Here is a 17,395-nt window from a genome sequence, read left to right as displayed (position 1 = left end):
CTGTATCACAAACTTCAAAGAAGTATGGATTTTAACACCTAACTGCATTCCAGTTCGTGTTCAGATACAGGAACTTTGAATTTGCTAATTTTGCATTGAAATGTGAACCATATAAACTTTTCACCCATTCCTGCCCTTACCACAAAGAGCTTACAAGCTAAAGGTCAGCACAGGGAAAGGAAGGGAAAGCAAGTGTAGATTGGGAAAGGACAGGTGATTCCCACCCCCAGTTAGACATGCTTAGGCTTGGTTACAGACTTGGTTGCAATCATGCAGCTTTCTCCAACCTGGTGCCCTCCAGATGTTTGAACTACAGTGCTCAGGATTCCAGACCATTGGCCAGATGGGTAGATGGGATTGAAGTTGGTTGTTTTATTATGGTTTTAATTTTTGTGAACCGCCCAGAGAGCTTTGGCTATTGGGCGGTATAAAAATGTAATAAATAAATAAATAAATAAATAAAAATAATGGCAACACATTGGGCTAGGATGCAACAGGGTATGGGGACATTAGGGCTGCTTATACAACCACCAGCCTGGGTTGCTAGATGGGAGGTGGCACACACACACACACACAAAACAGCTGGAAAAGATATTACAATTATTGTAGTTTATGTATTTTTTACTGTTTTATTTGAACATTGCTTTGGGTGAACATTGATCGGGGGGACAACTGAAAAACATTCTAAACAAATGGGCAAACAAGTAGTAAAGTAGTAAAGGGTATAGGCATGTGCTCGCACCTTCACCGTGGATGTATGACGTGACCCAGACCATCACTTTGTTCTTTTCAGAGATTATTAGTTTATTCTAAAGCATAAATAATTATGAGGATTGTACAATAAAAGCCAGTACAACAGAGGGGGGGGGGAAGGGGGGAACAAACAAAAAGAAATATGGAAAAATGAATTCTGAGCTAAAAGCTTTTATAGAAGAAGACGCAATACAAAATAAGTAAATTTCATAGAAGCTTTTCTAAAGAAGAAAAAGAAGAAGAAATATGTGTATAAAGAGGCAGAGAGTTGGAATGAAGCAGGGCGGAAGCCAGAGCAAATGACCTAAGACAAAAAAGCCTTTCAACATTCTCCACTGAAAACTGATATTGGTTCAGAACAGTTTTCTTTGTATAATTTTTGACTATATGATTCATTTGCACCTGAATTTGCTTGTTGCTTTAAGTATTACGAATTCATATTTGTTCATTTGCATTAATGCTTTTACTAGGGGTGTGCACAGACCCCCCGCTCCGCTTCACTTGCAGATCCGCCATTTTCCGGATCGGGCCGCTCCGCCCCGCCCCCGCTCTGCCCACTTCCGCTCCGCTCCGCCCGGAGCTCCGGATCCGGATCCGGAGCTCCGTTTCCCCCCCCCCATAGGCTTGCATTGAAAGCTAAAAAATTATACAACTTTTTTTCTGTTCAAGTTAGAAACCTCATGTTTGGCACCATGACACCTCATGGGGATATACACACGCATGCCAAGTTTCAAAGCAATCCCATCATCCCCTGATTTTTGGCGAATTTTTGAAAATCGGGCACCCCACACACAACATCCCTGCGAGGTGGGCAGGGGAGGAGGGAGGGAAGGCAGGCAGGCATGCAGCTGGCATTTCTGGGGGCATAAGGAAGTGAGCCAAGGATAAGCCAGTAATGCATATAAAATGGAATAAATCAATCAATAAACAAAGGAGGGGTGGAATTAAAAGCAGCAGTGTTGCTCAATAAACAACAAGAAGAACGTTTTTTAAAAGGCTATATCTGTCTTTGACCAGCAATAGGGGGACGTGCCCGGGGGAGGGGGAAGTAGCTGCCAGTTCAAGACACTGACAGCCACAGCTCTGAGAAGAAGTAAAACGCTCACTTCGACTCAGAACAGGCATTGCTCCACCACTGAAAAGTGAGCATTCACTTCAACTCATGAGAGGCATTGCTCCACCGTTTTACTCTCTTTGGAAGGCTCTAATGGCCTTCCAGTGCAGGAGAGAGTGGGGGCACGTCCACGATGAGATGCCCTAGGGGAGCTCATCCCCTTGCACCACATCGATTCAGTTGTTCACCAAGGTTAGGGTGGGGAGCAGTGCTGTGTTTCTATCTCTTATTCTTGGCTTAGTATATGATTTCAGGTTGTGTTTGTGCATTTGGTGGGGCTACTGTGTTAAAAAACACGGGGAAAAGCCCGTTCAGATGAAGAAAGAGAAGTTTCCCAGAATCCCAAGTTACCTGTTTTGCCTATGCCCTCCTCCAACTTTGGGATCATCATGACCGGGAGCTGACTCTGCCCCTCAGCCCTTTGAAAAAGGTATTTTTCCCGCCGATTTTTTAAAAACGTCTAGCCCGCGACCCGTACGATGCAGAAAGTTGAGAGTGGTCTCAAAATGACCCCCATCCACGACTCTCTGTGCACAAGAATTTCCAGAACGATAGCTTAAACCCCCCCCCCCAGTTATCCCCGATTCTTTCCCTCAATGCAATCCTATGGGCGAAAAGCCGAAAACGCCGTTTGAGCCGCGCGGTTGACCCGATTTTCACAAAAATATAGCCCGTGACCCAGACAACGCAGAAAGTTGAGAGTGGTCTCAAAATAACCCCCATCCACGACTCTCTGTGCACAAGAATTTTCAGAACGATAGCTTAACCCCCCCCCCCCAGTTATCCCCGATTCTTTCCCTCAATGCAATCCTATGGGCGAAAAGCCGAAAACGCAGTTTGAGCCGCGCGGTTGACCCGATTTTCACAAAAATATAGCCCGCGACCCGTACGATGCAGAAAGTTGAGAGTGGTCTCAAAATGACCCCCATCCACGACTCTCTGTGCACAAGAATTTCCAGAACGATAGCTTAACCCCCCCCCCAGTTATCCCCGATTCTTTCCCTCAATGCAATCCTATGGGCGAAAAGCCGAAAACGCAGTTTGAGCCGCGCGGTTGACCCGATTTTCACAAAAATATAGCCCGCGACCCAGACAACGCAGAAAGTTGAGAGTGGTCTCAAAATGACCCCCATCCACGACTCTCTGTGCACAAGAATTTCCAGAATGATAGCTTCAAAAACAACGTAGTTATGCGCGATTATTTGCCGCAATGCAATCCTATGGCGAAATGTTTTCAAGATGGCAACCGAAGCGCTCCGCCTGAACTCGGAGCTCCGAAAAATGGGCGCTTCTCTTCGCCTTGCTTCTAGGGGGTCCGCGGTCCGCTCCTACTCCGCCTCTGGGTAAGGCGGAGCAGGCCAATCCGCTACTGCTTCTACACTCCTAATCGGAGCGGAGCACATCCCTAGCTTTTACTACAACAGCAAATTATAATCTGAATGGCAGTTGGGTAAACTGGTAAATAAACAGACCTTTGTTCCTTGCATTTGATGTGGATGATGGGTTAGGTTGTCCAACCGGACTTATCTCCAAGTGAGACAGAACCAGGTATTCTTAAAGAGTTGTTTATTGTATCGATACAGAGACAGGTTATACACACAAGAGCATTAGCATGTTACACCCAGCTCCAACTAACTTGGGCGGATGTGGCTTAGGCATTTATACATCAAGGTACAGGATGCGTGCGTATAGCTGACAGAGCCTCTCCGGGCTGCTATCACGTTCGCCTTAAAGCAGTTACTTTGATCCATATATGGCCAGATGTACATTCAGGTAATCTGATTGGTTACCAGGTATCTATAGGACATGATCAGGGCCTTCAGATGATGCAGGCCCCCACATCACATTCTTGGTTGGTACAATACCAAAAAGAAAAAGAAAAAGAAACATTTAAGAAAAAATACTGCTGTCATTAAAAGTTAGGCATTGGATATAAATCCAGTGATTGGTAGACATAATCTAATGAATTTCAGTTCTGTAACAGCCACCTCACTAATTTAACCAAATTCTTCCTTTCAAGTTTCCATTGTAAACTAATCTGAGATTGTGAGAGGAAGAAGTTAATTAAGTAAGGTCTACTTTGTGAGGGGGATGTTGAAGCCAAAAAAATGTTTCTTACACTATCAATTACTGTTGAAGCTTTGACTATGGCTGGAAAATTAGAAGCATTTGTATGTTACAAATCCTTTTAGATGTTTCCCTCATCTCTCTCACACACGTACAGAAATGGGGAAAGACAAGGCCATCGCCTGAGGCCTTCTCAAATGAAAGGAACATGTCCTCGGGCCTCATCAAAGGGAGATCATTTTTAATGTGCTTTCATTAAATTCTGAAGTTTATGCCATTCCATTTTTAAAAATGATCATTTGATAGTTGTAGCATTTGACTGATATGGAAAACTTGCATTAAAAGGAGAAAGCAGTGTTGGATGACAACACTAAGTTAGAGTAGCTGTCTCATTTCACCTACAGCAGAACTTTGAGGCCAGTCTGGAGATTCCTGGAGAGGCCAACTTAGAGATCCATTTTCACTGATAGGCCTTGCTGTGAATCAAATCACTAACATCTGAGGAATTTTGAGGGAATCAAAGAGTTTTGATCAGACTCGTGAAATCTCTCAGAGGGGGTTCCCGGTTTGCTGAATTTTTCTTCAAGCAAGATGGCAAGGTGAATTTGGAGGCCCTTGCTTGGGGGGAAATGTCCAAGGAATCTTGATTTTGAGGGAAGCAAAACATATTTGCTTCTCATAGGAGTTCTCACATCCCTATGCTAGGTATAAATGATCTCTTTGTGACTTGCAAAATACATGAATGTATCCATTTTCACTGATAGGCCTTGCTGTGAATCAAATTACTAACATCTTTACTAGCCACAGCCTTGCACAAATAAACAAGTGTTAATTAATTCCCAGCCTGGCTGAGAAGCAAACAAGCATGTCAAAAGTGGTGCCACGGTAAAATTGCTAAACTCCTTTCTGGTCCCTCATGCCTCTTCGTATATAAAACAAACAATGGCGTGCAGAGAAGATCAGACCGACAAATGCGGAGAGAATCCATAATACCTGTTATCTTGAACTGAAGTTACAAATAGTTGGCTAAGCTATGGAAATCCTAAAAGAATTCACACTCCCCCTCCCCGTATGCTAGGACCCTAGCATCGCACATTGATAACACACACACACATCCATTGAGTTTGTATTTATATTACTGCATAAAGGTTATGAACGAGGTGTGCATTTATTTTATAGCATTTGTTTTGTTCATTATTTATTATGCAATGAACAGCAGAGTATTTATTTATTTATTTCATTTCATTTCTATAATGCCCCATAGTCGAAACTCTCTAGTGATTTGCAACAATTCATAACATAATAAAATACAACATAAAATAACGCATAAAAATAAATATACCAAATTTTAAACAATTTAGACCACCAAAAAAAATAGATTCCATTAAATACTGGACCTCTTTAGATGGCTGGTATAAAGGCGCCATCATATTGTATGCTATTAATTGAATCTCAAGTGGCTATAAGCCCTATCCAGTGTCCTAGGGTTGTTTACAATGAACACATGGTGTTGTTGGGGGGAGGGGGTGAAGTGATGATGAATGTGCTAGGTCCACCCCTTTATGTCCACCCCTTTACGTGTTGAGTGACAACTTCTGCAGCAAGGAGCAAGTCCTGTAAGCAGCCATGGGACAACTGTGTAGAGGCTATGAAATTTATGTTTAACTCTTATGGGATGTTCTACTGAACACACAACAAGGTGGATTGTGTTCCAATATCTCAATTTATTGCTCATTGTTTTATTTCTGTTTGATTTTATTTGCATTTATTACTTTTATATCAACCCAAGGTGACTTACATGATCCTCTTCTCCATTTTAACATTGCAACACCCCCTCTGAGGTAGGTTTAGAGTCAGTGACTGGCCCAAAGTCACCCAGTGAGCTTTATGGCCAAGTGGAGACTAGAACTCAGATCCTCCAAGTCCCAGTCCAACACTCTAACCACTATACTACACTGGCTTTTAATTAAGCACCTTTCCCCAGCACCCCAGACATCCAATGGGATGCATAATTGATAAAAGATTGATAATATTGATAACACAGGATAAAAGCAGGCAGCTGCAGTCAGTCCATAAAATAAATGGCAGCTGGCCACAAAGGTACACCTATTGACACATTTCCAGATCTTGACAACCAGCTGACCTGACCAGACTCCTTGGTCAGGGACTTCTATGAAGAAGTGTGTTATATGAACCAGGCCATATCACTAACCTCAGCTGGAGTGGCTGCAGTGGCATAGGACCTCCCTAGATGATCTCAGAGCATGGAGGAGGTACATATGGGAGGAGGTTTTCCATCAGTCACATACAATTGTATGTTTGATCCACAGGATAAAATTATAGTCATAAATATTAACTAAATAAATCTGCAGCAAAGCACCACAATTATCTTATTTATTTAGATACAATATCTGTTCAAATCTTTGGAGGGGAAATTGTCACTCTGTTGCATCTGTGTCATTCATACTGCAAACTAAGGGAAAATGCCTTGAATTAATCAATTTGCATGAGCAATCTATTTTGCATGAGCAATCAAATTTACTGATTCAGTAGATGGCTCATTAATGTCCTTTTAAAGCTGGGATGCTCACTAGGGACAGCAGAGTATCACAAATTTGTTCTCGCATGTGAACAGGAAATAAATGCTATCTAAGGAAAATACATCATGTGAAATGTGCATAGCTGAACACACACAGAGGCATGATAAATCTATAGTCTTTCCTCCAAGCAGTTTGTCTTCACCATATTCCAATTATAACAACCAAAGCTGAATACATTTCCAACTTAGTAATTGCCAAAACAGATTTTTTTAAAAAAAAAAATCAGTAAGACTCACAATAAGTTAACAGAAGTGGGTTGTGTTTTGAAACTCTTTTAGCATTCTTAAAATCCTTCAGATTTTGCTTTAGGTAAATTAAGATGGAAATACTGTTGTTGTTGTGGCTGAGTTCATGTGATCCCTAAAATTACATCTTTAAACAAAAATTAATAATCCAGAATATTATGAACTATTCACACACCTGGCTGTCCTTGTCTTGTTGTGTACACCAACAACTTGATTCCAGCAAGGCTGACTCATGTATGGAAGCAGCCCTCCAAGATGAGATTCTCTTGCTGGATTGGCAACCACTGTATGCAGATGCAAAACCACAGGCCATGGAACACTGGGTGTGGGAGTGGAGATAGCCACAGGCAATCCTTATGTAGGGTGACCCTATGAAAAGAAGGACAGGTCTCCTGTATCTTTAACAATTGTATTGAAAAGGGAATTTCAGCAGGTGTCATTTGTATATATGGGGAACCTGGTGAAATTTCCTCTTCATCAAACCAGTTGAAGCTGCAGGTGCCCTGCCCTCTTTTAAATCTAGTCACTCTAGTATAGCTCCTGCAGCTTTAACTGTTGTGATGAAGAGGGGATTTCACCAGGTTCTCCATATATACAAATGACACCTGTTGAAATTCCCTTTTCTATGCAACTGTTAAAGATACAGGAGCCCTGTCCTCCTTTTCATATGGTCACCCTACCTTATGCCCCCACTGGGGCTGCAAAACCTTCAGCTGGAGGCCCTCACACATCACCTGTCACCACCAACAATGCCTCAGAATGAACACCATCTCTGTCCAGACAAAACGTGACCAATGGAACCACAATAAGACCCACCAAATCAGCCAAAGATGTGCCCACCCCACTTACAATGTGAAACATGCAAAAAGACACACAGCAATCTGATTGGACTGTGTGCCAAACATTGCCGCTCAGCCCTCAAAAGAGCGACCAGGAAACCCCCATAAGCTTTGCCTGGTAAGCCCTCTTCCAGTCAGTGGCACCACCAAGCCCCGCCAATATAGGGGCTTCCTGGTGCATCTCCTTATTCACTCCCCTCCTATACACATATATACACTGCAAGCCGAAAGTGAGGCGAGGCCTTGTGATCATGTATGAATGCAAAGCACCCACTCCGATCCCCATTTATGCAGAATGGTGTGCTTGGAGATGCATATTAACTCTTCTCCATCTTTCTAGCAATTCAGATATAAATGGTTTCCCTGATTCTATAGCTACTACTGTAGAGTATGGCTAAAAGATTGTAGGGGTGTGCACGGACCCCCGCTCCGCTTCTCTTCCAGATCCATGATTTGTGGATCAGCCCGCTCCGCCCTGCCCCCGCTCTGCCCATGTCCGCTCCGCTCCGCTCCACTGCGGAGCTCCGGATCCGGATCGGAGCTCCGTTTCCCCCCCATAGGCTTGCATTAAGCTAAAAAAGTATACAACTTTTTTTCTGTGAAAGTTAGAAACCTCAAGTTTGGCACCATGACACCTCATGGAGGTATACAAATGCACACCAAGACTCAAGGCAATCCCATCATCCCCTGATTTTTCGGGAATTTATGAAAATCGGGCACCCCATTCACACCCCTTTCGATAGCTCCGTCAATTTGCACGTTAAAAATCTCAAACTCGCCACCATGATAGCTTATCCAGGGATGCACACGCACGCCCAGACTCAAGGCAGTCCCTTCATCCCCTGATTTTTGGGGAATTTAAGAAAATCCAACATCCCATTCACACCCCTTTCCATAGCTCCGTCAATTTGCATGTTAAAAATCTCAAACTCGCCACCATGATAGCTTATCCAGGGATGCACATGCACACCAAGACTCAAGGCAGTCCCATCATCCCCTGATTTTTGGGGAATTTATGAAAATCCAACACCCCATTCACACCCCTTTCGATAGCTCCGTCAATTTGCACGTTAAAAATCTCAAACTTGCCACCATGATAGTTTATCCAGGGATACACATGCACGCCCAGACTCAAGGCAGTCCCATCATCCCCTGTTTTTTGGCGGGGCTTAAACCTGCATACAGCTCAATGGGGCCATTTCAAAGGAAATCCCAACATGTCATGAATTGGGGAGTAGAGATCAACCTAAATGAATCTTCTTCCACACTAGAAAAATGGATTTGGAACTTCCAAAACTCCAAGTGAGCGCAGGAAGGACTTCTCCCCTGAGTCAAAGCCAGACACACACAACATCCCTGCGAGGCGGGCAGGGGAGGAGAGAGGGAAGGCAGGCAGGCAGGCAGCTGACATTTCTGGGGGCATAAGGAAGTGAGCCAAGGATAAGCCAGTAATGCATATAAAATGGAATAAATAAATAAACAAAGGAGGGGTGGAATTAAAAGCAGCAGCGTTGCTGAATAAACAACAAGAAGAACTTTTAAAAAAAGGCTATATCTGTCTTTTACCAGCAATAGGGGGACGTGCCCAGGGGAAGGGGAAGCAGCTGCCAATTTGACTGGTCCTAGTGACCAGTCTTTTAAGAAGCAACGCTGTCAGTTCAACTCATGAAAGCCATTGCTCCACCACGAAAGCTCTGAGGAGTAAAGCTGTCACTTCAACTCATGATAGGCATTGCTCCACCGGGTTACTCTCTTTGGAGGGCTCTGATGGCCCTCCAAGTACAGGAGAGAGTGGGGGCACATCCACATGGCATGCCCTAGGGGAGCTCATCCCCTTGCACCACATGTATTCAGTTGTTCCCCAAAGTTAGGGTGGGTAGCACTGCTGTGTGTTTCCTATCTGTTAGTATGATTTCAGGTTGTGTTAGTGCATTTGGTGGAGCTACTGTTTTAAAAAAACACTGGGAAAACTCCGTTCAGAGTAGAAAGAGAAGTTTCCCAGAATCCCAAGTTACCCGTTTTGCCTATCCCCTCCTCCAACTTTGGGATCATGTGATCATGACCGGGAGTTGACTCTGCCCCTCAGCCCTTCGGAAAAGGTATTTTTCCTGCCGGTTTTTAAAAAAATTCTAGCACACGAACCGCACCATGCAGAGAGCTGAGAGTAGGCTCTAAATGACCCCCATCCACGACTCTCTAAGCACAAGAATTTTCAGAAAGATAGCTTCAAAAACAACACAGTTATCCCCCTTTCTTTTCCGCAATGCAATCCTATGGGCGAAATGTTTCAAGATGGCGATCGGATCGGACCGCGGAAACCGGAGAGCTCCGAAAATGGCTGCTTCTCTTCGCCTTGCTTCTAGGGGTCCGCAGTCCGCTTCTACTCTGCCTCTGGGCAAGGCGGAGCAAGCCAATTTGCTCCTGCTTCTGCGCTTCTAATTGGAGTGGAGCACATGTCTAAAAGTTTGACACTGCAATTGACACACTATCGGAGGACTGAATTCAATTTTACTTACTTTTGAGTAGAAATGGATTATGCTTTTAAAATGCACTCCTATACATGTCTACTCAGAGGTAAGTCCCACTACATTCAATAGTGCCTACTCCTGAGTAAGTGGGTAAACGATTGCAAGGAAGTCTACAGCTCAAACTAGCCATGAGCAAGTTATTAAGCTTCAGTAATAAGAACGTACTAATACAGAACTACCTTTCAGGGCTGTTGTAAGGATCACTGAGAGCATATGCTTGAACCCTAAGAAAGTACCATTTACTATTTCTACATCTTACCATTATCTACAAGCAACACAGCAGCATGGGGTATCTATACTGGGGCTGCATTCTTTAAACATGCATGTTTTTGTTCTTCACTTTATATAAAAGATAGCACTCTTGTTTCTTTCTTTGACAAGTGAAAAAAGAGTCTGAACATTAGATTTTAATATCTTCCCATCTTTGTGTAGTATTACTCACCTTTGGCCTTTTCAGCTTTCCTCTGGTTTTAAGTATTCATGGATAAAAATCCGCACTGTTCTTTTTCTGATCTCTCCACCATAGCTTTGATAACTTCTAAAAGTGCCGTCTCCAGCACTATCTATGTAGTACAGTCTATTTCTTCACAAGCACACTAGCTCCTGTACAGAATTTGTCATCTCCCTTGGGGAGTCACTAGCAACCTTTAAGAGGTCCCAGTGAGTGCAAGTGGTGTGTGCTCCATTGATCTCTCCTACTGGGATTTCCCCAGCAATTCAGCTTTTCTGTAGCAGCCTAGTGCTGTTACCATAGGCAGCAAAAAGCAACAGGAGATAAAAGTTATGATGAAATAAGAACAAGAAGCATTTGCCATTTTTCTTTCATTCAGGTTTATGAGAATTTGAGACATGCAGGGAAAAAGCTTTCTAAGAACATTAGGACTTATTACTCGTTGCATTGTGTTTTATCTCTAGAAAGAGTTCAGCAAAGTCCTCACTCAGCAGCTTTTAAGCTACTTTGATTTCAATAATGTTTGCCTAAATACATGATATATACTGCATTCCCCGGATTGTAGGAAAGAGATGGAGCAGGATGAACTGAATAAATTTGAGCAGATTCAGAACATGTGGGATTTGTCCCAAACAACTCGTACACATCTTTTCTGATTAAAACTATTAGCAAATGCTACTCTCTCACCCCCAAGGGATAAACATTATACAATTATTAAGATGTAGGAATTGCATGTTTTGGCATCTTGATACCAGAAAAAGAAGTATGCCCAAGCTTCAAATCCCCTGACCATGTTCATGGTTTGAATGACTCCCAAGATAACTGGTGGATTTTTTACAGAAAGTAGTGCAGCCTTCCCCAACCTGCCACCTTCCAGGCACTACAAGTCCCATAATCCCCTAGGCAACGCAGTTGGCTGAAGGACTGTGAGAGTTGTAGTCCAACATATCTGGAGAATGCCAGGTTTGGGAAAACTGAACTAGGGATGGGCGAACCCCCTGACATCCAGTTGTGGGGAGGAGTCCTCTGAAGGGAAATCTGGGCTGCCTGGGGCCCCACAGAAATCCAAGGATTCCTTCCATGCCCACCAAATTTCACAGAGCAGCTCTCTAACTTTCTAAAAGATGTGATAGGCTATTGGCCACTGTCATTAGCCTATCGCAGGTAAATTGCAACTGTATTTAAGTGCTTTATGGCTACAAATGGTGTAAAATATGTCATTTACAGTTGTCAATTTACCACGATAGATAATGGCAGCTGCCAATAGCCTATCATGTCTTTCTGAAAGTTGGAGAACACCCTCTAGGAACTCTTGGAAGACACTGAGGTGCATGTAGCTAGTCCAGGGCAGTGCATGTGGCTAGTCCACTAATGTAAGATACTTTGGAGTCCACTAGGCTGAACTAGTGTGTTTGTGAAGCTAGAGATTCTACAATTATAGCACTGGAGATAGAACTTTTGGGACACAATCCAATGCATGTTTGTTTGTTTATTACATTTTTATACTGCCCAATAGCCGAAGCTCTCTGGGCAGTTTTTAGAAAGAAAAAAAGTCCTACAACCTCCAGCATTCCAATGTTGGAAGTTGTAGGACTTTGTGTGTGTGTGTGTCTAAGTATGCACAGGACTGCAGCCTTCAAGTTATTAAAAAGATCAATACTGCAAAAGAGATCTCTCAGTTCCGTAAGTTTGGAGACCTTTATCTCTGTGTAGAGGGGCATAAGAGTTATAGAGAGCGAGAGGTCTGGTATAGTTTCATTCCAAATTGATACATAAAACTTTTGTTGTTCTCAAATTGGATCACTGGCTTCTTAGAGGGATAATCTGCCCAGCTGAGCAGCTGGAGTAGACCAAAAAACTAAGTAACGTCATCAAAAAGTTACAAGCAACTAAGAATCCCCCCTTCTAATCAGCACTGTATCTTCACAGTGCCAATCAGCTGAGCTTTTCCAGGTGGCTGTTGACCTTCTGAAGTATGGCCCAATAGAAGATATGAAGGAATCCTTGGAAGTACACTGTGACATGTTTGCCAGGCACTTCAGAGATAAAATCGTTTGGAACTCCCATAATCTGGACACTATGCAGATCAGCCAAAGTGAGTGTCCAGGACACCACCTAGTCCAATTTTGTTGGATTACTTTCAATCATTAAGGCCTGAAGACATAGACATGATGCTTCACCAAGTTTGGCTAACCACCCATGCTCTTCTTGACTTATAACACCTAGCAGGTGTGTGTGTTTGGCTGGGTCTTTCGGGGGGGGGGGCAGTTCAAGCTACATTAAAGAGACTAGAAAGACTAACAGTTCTTTTATTATTAAAGGAGAGTGAGGTATGATCAGTTCTGAAGGGATCGTCATTGGACTTGGAAGATGTGAACAATTACCATTTGGTCGTTAACATTCACTTGCTGGGCAACCTCGAGCATTCTTGGATGAAACTTATTTTCTAGCATACACAAAAAGCCTTAATTTAGGATTATCTTTTCTTGGGAAAAGACAGGTGAATGCAGACGTATTAATTCTCTTGGATCTCAGTAGCTTTTGATACCATTGCCCTTGGAGATGCTGGTTTTGTTTTGGGTGTGCTCCTTTTTTTGTAGTTCCAGTCACACCTGGATGTCTGATTCCAAAAGGTTGTACTGGGGGATTTCAGCTTGAGTCCTTGTCATATATACTTTGGGATCCTACAGGGTTCTATTTTATCCCCTATGTTTTTAGCATCTACACGAAACTGCTTGGTGAAGTTGTCCAGAGAATTGGTGTTATCAATATGCATATGACACCGAACTCTGCTTCTCTGTTTCATCTAATGTAGCTGAAGTGCTAGGAGTGCTAAATCAGTGCCTGGAGGCAGTAATGGGCTGGGTGAAGGCCAATAAATTGAAGCTTAATCCAAATCCTTGAGATCTTCGGAAGTCTGTCTCAGAATGCCCGTGGTGTGTGTGATGTGGTTTGTCACTATGGGAGAGAGGGTCTTTTCAGTGGTGGCATCCTGGCTATAGAATGCTATCCTGAGAAAGGCTTGCATGACACCTATCTTGGTCTTATTTGCCCCCCACAAGCCTTTTAATCTGTTTTAGGTTTATTTTTGCTTTGTTGTGCTTATTTTCCTTTGTGCAACATGTCTTTTGTGTTCTAGTTATAGTTTTATAGTTGTTCTATTGTTTTATTTCTTGTTGTGAACCACCTTGAGAACTTTGTTGTAGGTCAGCCTATAAGTACTACAAATAAATAAATAGGGTGATGAGGGAAGGGAGAAGCGAAAAGTATTTGTTACTATGATCCTTTAGGCCATCCAAACTTTACCTTCCCTCCACCCCTCCTCTGGTAAGCTAAAGAAAAAGGGATTTGACCATGGCCCATCAGAAAAATACTGGGGGAATTTGGAGACAAAATTTATCTGAAGGCCAAATTTCATCCTTTGCCCTGACAATGAGGTGACTTGTCTTCATGCAACAGGGAGTTTCTGTCATGCCTCACCTCGAAGAAGAGTCCTCTGAGGAAGAGAGCCAGCTCATGGTGCCACAACCAGAGGCACAGGGAGGGGTGGAGGTCCTGACCAACAGCGTTTCAGAGGTTTCGCAAATGCAGGAGGCAGAGCTGGATGTAATACAGCCGGTACAGAGGAGAAAAAGCAGATAGCTGGAACAGCAAAGAAGAAAAAGCCAATCAAACCAGGAGAGAGCACTTAAGTACCACACACAATCTTGATGACCCAGCTGTGGTAATTAACAGCTGGCTAGAATCAGAACAGGCCCAGGCATACCTTGCTGAAGGCAAATGATCTGTTTCCTTGGCTTCTTGACCTGCTGCGTCACGACTCTGATACCTAGACCCTCGGAAACATTTCCGATACTGCTTTTCTGGATTGCTTCGATGCTTGGCTCCATGACTCCTTGGCAACAGACTACAGACTGACCTGACTATGCTTCTGCTTTGCAATACCTGACTGGAATTTCACTGAGAGGACCTGGACTGCTTGCCCTGCCAACCTGGCTTAGGGCATGACCCAAGCTGTAAACAGGACAGTTTCACAGAAAATCCCTGCAACCTAGGCCTAATTTTCATGAACAGTAGATTAGCTATCTTTTGATGCCCCCATAATTCACTGGGGCTCACATATATAAGCAGTGCAGGAGCGCAAAGTGAGGGTATTTATCTGGCCACCCACTGTGCATCTAGCAAAGAAGATGACTGAAAAGAGAAGCATCTGTTCGTATGAACATGACTGGGACTTCTAGCTACACGAGGAGTCACAATAATTATGTGACCATCTTCAAAGAAGTTGCTGCTTATGCACAAGCCCTCTTTTGAGATGTCGACACCAAACATCAGGTGGTGAGGCTTCAGGGGAACACACAATGCTTGGCACAGGGCTAAACAGCATGGCCCTACTTTTGATACCTGTGTTCCTTTTATGTGTTTGTCTGAGTAAAGCAGGGACATTTAATGATAAGGCTTCAGACTGCTAGTGGGAGGTCACATGATTGAATGCTCCTCTAATGGAAAAAGAAAGTCTACCACAAAGAGTGGTGGCACCCCATTTGTGGAATGTTTTCCCTAGAGGTGTTCACCTGGTGCCTACATGATGGTCTTTTTGGTGCCCGGGGATGGTCTTTTTCTCCTCCTGGGCCTTCTGAGGGTTTATCTACACCAAGCAGGATATTGCAGTATGAGAGTGGTATATAAAAGGCAGGAGCCACACCAAGCAGGATATATAACTATGAAAGTGGTATATGGTCTGTGTCAATGGGGCCCAACAGTTGTCAGTGCACTTCAATACCACTATAAAGCAGTAGTGTGGCTCCTGCCTTTTATATACCACTTTCATACTGCAATATCCTGCTTGGTGTAGATGAAGGTTAAGAACTGCTTTTAGTACTCTATTCTACTGCTGGTTTTAATTTGTTTTTATGATGTTGAACCCTTTTTATTCTTTGCTGCTAGTTTTAGCTTGGCTTTATTCTGTGCAGTTTATATATTTTTTCTGCCAATATTTGTCCTATATGTTTTTAATGTATTGTACTCTGCCCAGAGAATGTTGGTTATTGGGCAATTTAAAAGTACAGTCAATAAATAAATAAATCACAGAAGATTTATATATAAATAAATCACAAAAAGAAATCTGTTTCTTTTTTGGCTTGATACATTTGCAGAACGAACCACAGGTTTTCCCCCAAATTCAGAAACTGTCTGCATTTTTTTAAATAATAATAATAATCTGTAAATAGAGATGTGTGCAAATCGCAGCCACAATATGCACAATTTGTGCAAATTGCAGCCACAATTTCCATTATTTGCACAAATTTCGGCCCTGATTTGTATAACATTTTATTTGCACATTTAAAAACAACAAAAAATATTCGCACACAAGCCCAATTTGATACAGATTGAGTGGGGCCAGTTCATAGAATGCAGACCAAAGTCTAGAGGGCCAAATCAAGCGAAACCCATCGAGATCCACCCCCACCACCCAAACAGATCCCTTCGACATCCCTATCCCTGACTACTAGTTTTTCATATGCAGGAAACATTTCTTGCATGGAGGATGTCAGCTGCATAGTGCAGTTCAGAACCAGGTTTATTATTAATACATCTTTTGATTGTGGGAGCTAGGCTCTACAGATCCTTCCTACACACAGACTGCACCCACCATGCTGAAAGACTTTTCAGTAGCATAATTTAGTACTCAGTTTTAGTACATGTAAAGCACCCATCATATTAATGGACATTTCAGTAATATTATTTAGAATTCAGTGTTTTCTGGGTGGCAATTCCATGTGACCTTTCAGGCAAAATTAATTACACCTTTTCAAATACATTAACCCTCTTTAAAGGTATTCTAGACATAAAGGAGTAGCATGTATAGTAATAACTAGCAAATAAACTAGGCCAATATTTTCCAGGTAAAGGAAGATAAATATCAGATAAGGTGATCATTTCCCAGGTTTCACAATGAATGTTTTTCTGACCTCGCAAAATAACATCATTTATTACCATTAAGCTGCTGGCAGAAATGTTTAGATGGCAGCTTGCATTCTACAGTTCCCAAAGAATGATTTAGAGCATCAAGCTAACACTTCTTTTCTTCTTCACTGACAATTAGTAGGTTAAAGAAGCTCTAACCTCTTCTAGAAACCTAATTTATTAAATACTGTGACAACAAGTCTGGTGCCATATGTGGAATAAAAATGCATTGGAAGGCTTTGTTCTGCATTTCTATACAACAAATTATCCAAAGGAGCCATTTTGTTTCAACAGAGTAAATGTGCTGTTTTAATCAGATATTTGTCATTCATTTAAATGACTAATACTGGGATGCTAATATGACACATCACCTCTAGACAGAGGGAGAGAGGCGTAAAAACAATAATTGGGTTCATGAAGCTCAGCTCACTTCAACTGCGGAGAGACTTGCTGAATAAAAGTTGGACATCCAGGCTTTATAGTTAAGAGTTAAAATGAATATTCACAAACATTTAAACTTCTCCAGGATGTCACATTTTAACATTCCAAATTTTTGAAGTGTCAGAATTGAAATTTTGAGCTGAGTATTTTACCTTGAAATTTGAATGCTTCAAACTTATTGTTGTCTCTCAACAGTTTTGATTTCATTAGGCATCGAATATTTTAAATACTAGCATGGATTCTGGTTCCGAAATTAGCACATCCCCTACAGACATGTTGAAGTATTTGCAGTTATATTCTAAATTGGGATCAGGGCCTCTGGCTAAATGCTCAGAGGAAAGCTTTATTGCATTAACATTTAGGCCATAGCTAGACCTAAGGTTTATCCCT

Source organism: Elgaria multicarinata, chromosome 5 (assembly GCF_023053635.1).
Source record: "Elgaria multicarinata webbii isolate HBS135686 ecotype San Diego chromosome 5, rElgMul1.1.pri, whole genome shotgun sequence".
In the NCBI taxonomy this organism is placed as follows: domain Eukaryota; kingdom Metazoa; phylum Chordata; class Lepidosauria; order Squamata; family Anguidae; genus Elgaria; species Elgaria multicarinata.
This window is presented reverse-complemented; position numbering follows the sequence as displayed.